This window comes from Gossypium arboreum, chromosome 13 (assembly GCF_025698485.1).
Source record: "Gossypium arboreum isolate Shixiya-1 chromosome 13, ASM2569848v2, whole genome shotgun sequence".
Lineage (NCBI taxonomy): Eukaryota > Viridiplantae > Streptophyta > Magnoliopsida > Malvales > Malvaceae > Gossypium > Gossypium arboreum.
In genome coordinates this window covers 105,141,877-105,145,727 of record NC_069082.1, presented here as the reverse complement: position 1 = coordinate 105,145,727, position 3,851 = coordinate 105,141,877, and the positions used below count along the sequence as shown (strand labels likewise).

Genomic DNA, 3,851 nt, shown 5'->3' with positions numbered 1-3,851 from the left:
TCCATACCAAAATATGTCCTGCAATCATCCCAAGGACTTCCACCTTTCTGATTGCATCAATTAATTGGTTTCCTTGAGGAAAAGTTCAGGAAAGCATTCACTTCTAGCACTATAATCAAAGTCAATTGTGGAATTAAATAATGGTTGGAAATATAGCAAATATTTTAATTATAAAAAATAAAATAAAATTTATGGTAAGAAGTATTTTCTTTAATAAATTCGTAATTTGTTTTAATCACGAAAATTATATGAGATAATAAGAATCTTTTCTATATTTTTATTTTGGATATAAAGTAAGTTTAAGCCTTGTAATTATCATCTACCCTTCAATAGATTCTGCTTCAATAAATACCTAAAAAACTCGTAATTTTTTCTAATTGATTTTAGCAATTATTTTGAAAAACATTATTCAATAAATTTAAGTAATTTATTAAATTTTAATTTTTATATTATAAAAATATTACCCTACCAACCACGGCAAATACTTTCTCCCACTAGGAGAGATTAATTGGATCAACTGAGAGGTTGTAAGTTTTTTCACATTCTTCATATAGTATTTGAATAAAGGATGAGTAGATGTCTTGAAAATAATAATCTTTTTATCATAAATGCTACACTTGTAAATTCTGACTCAAATTTAAACTAAATTCAATTCAACTTATTGAGCTTTAAAATGTCAATAACTTTGAACTTAAATCCGCAATGTTAATTAGATCCAACTTTAAATAACTTCAATCTAAAAAAAAAATCTAAATTTAAAATACCCTAACAAGTTCGGACTTTAAGAGCGCTTTGAATAAAAAATTAAATTTTTATGATTTAAAAATACTAATATTTTAGAATTTATCGATTCAAAATGCTAGCTTGTAAAATGTTAGCAATTGTAATTATTTTTTAATAAATAATTGATTTAGGAAAATTTAAGTTATTAGAATTTTACAAATTAAAAATAATTAAAATAAGAATAATTATATTAAAAATATTCAATATCATATCCTTATATTTGTAAAAATTATAAATAATTTTGATCAAAAAATTAAAAATATATATTAGAAATAAATAAAATAAACTTGAAGTTTTTATCATACAAAGAGATAATGTGTATTACTTCAAATAAAATTATGAGTAATTTTGAAAAACATGAAATTTTAAAAAAGGAAATTGAATTTCTCAAACCTTTCTTTAAAATTACTTAGGCGGTGTTTAGTAAACAAAGTTTTAGGCCTTTTTTAGCTGATTTGGGCACAAATGGAGGATTAGGTAGTTGATCTATCGTAATTCAGTGTAGTGGATTAAACTAGTTTCCGTACTTTAGGAGCTTGAACATAAGCATTTTAGTTATGTTTTAATTACTTTACAACAAAGTTTAGTTAAGTGTAAATAAATTTGTTTTTCAAGTCTTTAATTGACCTTAAGGGCTTAAAGAGGTCTAAAGGTGCGCTAATACACTTTGTAAGTGTGTAGGATACCATTAGAAATCATAAAAACTTAATATTGGTTGCTAGATTGCAACACGAAGCATTAGATGTCGCAACATAGGGAGCATAACTGAAGAAGTCCAAGACTGCCTTCGATGTCGCGGCATAGCTTGAAGATGTTGTGACATACCCCTAAAGATACCCTAAAGCTGAACGTACTGCCCTCGATGTTGTGACATAGGACCTACTGTGTCGCGACACCATTTCTGCATAGGAAATTAAAACGAGCTAAGGGCGTTTTGGTCCGTACAATCCAACTTTAAGCTTAGGATCGTCATATGACCTAGGGTTAAGAAAACACCATCTTAAGTCTATAAATAGGCTCAGCTAACACATGTTAAAAACACATTTTATTTCTTTGTATAATTTTATCTTTAGTTTTAGATTTTAGTTTTTCTTTTCTTTTATGGGCTAGACTTTATTTCCATTCTTGTTATTTATTTTTGGGAAGAAATCAGATTCCGAAACTATTCTCAAACTTTGTGAGAATTTTGCACTTTAATTCAATATAATCAGGCTTCTTCTAAACTATATACTAGAAATCGTTATTTATGTTCATTCTTTTATTCAAGTTCATATTGTTTATTAGATCTATGAGGAATTAATCCTCCTGTGGGGGATTAGCAAGTGAAGGTATGAATAATTAACTTTTATGTAAGGATTTTTTAATGGATCAACTGTTTAGGACAGTAAGAACCTAAATCCTAGGCCTGACAACGCTAGGAAGTCATCAAAGCAGGAATTAACCCAAAATTGGTATGGCCTATCTATAAGCACCTTAATCCTGAATCGGTCTGGACGGTGAGGTCGAAAGATAAGTTGTCCTTGCCAACCCAATATTTTAGTGGACGTATCAGAAGATTCTGCTAGGGTACTGACTAGTTGATTGAATAAGAAAACCCAAGACAACAGTTGATTAAGATTACTGAAGCAAGCTAATCACCCATGCCCAGATTTGATATATATATTTCTTTAATCTATTTCTTGTTTTTCATTCATTTAATTTTCCTTTATTTCTTTTATTATTATTGTAAACCAAAAAAACTCTTCTTTTAATTCTTCTTCTTATATTCTAATTAAAATATTAATTAGATCTATTTAGGTTAAAATTAGAATTAATTTAGTGCTAGCCTCCCTTGGGTATGATCCTCGGAGTACTCACTTACTCTATTGTAACTATATAACAACCTGACCTGTATAGTTACGAATACCATTTTCCATATTTTTTGTTCATGATTTCTACTCTGAACGTTGGTACGTCCATAGGTGGTCAAGTTGCTGGCGTCATTGTCGAGGAGGCAATGTCACTATATTAGTTTTAATTTTTGCATTTTAATAGAATAATTAAGAAATTTTTAAGTTATAGTTATGAATTTACTTTTCTTTCTTTCTACTAATATTCTGTTTTTGGGTTTAGCGTATAACTCGTAGTAGGGGAACACCTATAGAGCCAATCACAAATCTAGAGAGAATAATGTGTAAAAATTTTCGACAGCAACAACAACAGCAGCAGATGCAAGATCCACAAACACCTGCTGTAGGCAATGTACCACAAGAGAATTCGTTGTTTGATGAGGCTAACAATCGAGAAGATCTACTACTACCACAACAACTACCCGCAAAATGAAACATGGCACGTAACGAGAGGACTTTGAAAGATTATGCGTTACCAAATCTGGATATGGTTCAAAAGAGCATTACAAGGCCAACTATCATGGCTAAAAATTTCGAAATTAAGCCAACTATGATCTAGATGATCCAGAACACTTTACAGTTTCGTGGGACAATGACAAAAGATCTGAGTCAGCATTTAAAATGGTTCCTCCAAATTTTTGATACCTTCAAATACAATAGGGCCATTAATGGTGTTATTCGTCTTAAGTTGTTCTCCTTTTCATTAATTGATAACGTCTTTTATTGACTAGATTCGCAGGCACCAAGATCGATCATGACATGAGACGAATTCGCAGGAAAAATCTTACAAAAGTTCTTCCCCATTAAAAAATGATCCAACTAATAAGGAAAATTTTGATGTTCAAACAGTTAGAAGGAGAAAGCTTTCACGAAGCATGGGAGCATTTCAACATGTTGATTTAGAAGTACCCACATCACAGATTACTTGAGTGGTTACGATTGCAAACTTTTTACAATGGGTTGGATATGCATTTGAGACCTAAATTAGATGGAGCAGCATGAGGAGCCTTGTTGAATAGAACGTACGAAGATGTGTACGAGCTAACAGAAAGTATAACAATAAATTCCTGCCAGTGGCCAACTGAACGTCATACATGATACATATGACCAAAGACCATCTATGGTGAAGGCTGTCTAGGAAGATGACTGATACCAGTAATTACTCAACAGAATCAACCG

At 30.7% G+C, this 3,851-nt stretch overlaps 1 non-coding gene across 1 annotated transcript; it reads right to left on the bottom strand.

Annotated features, from left to right (window-relative positions):
- Nucleotides 1-3,488: 3,488 nt before the first annotated feature.
- Nucleotides 3,489-3,595, bottom strand: LOC128287683 (small nucleolar RNA R71). Its single transcript, XR_008278383.1, has one exon. It is a non-coding gene; the product is annotated as a small nucleolar RNA R71 (small nucleolar RNA).
- Between the last annotated feature and the right edge of the window lie 256 nt (nt 3,596-3,851).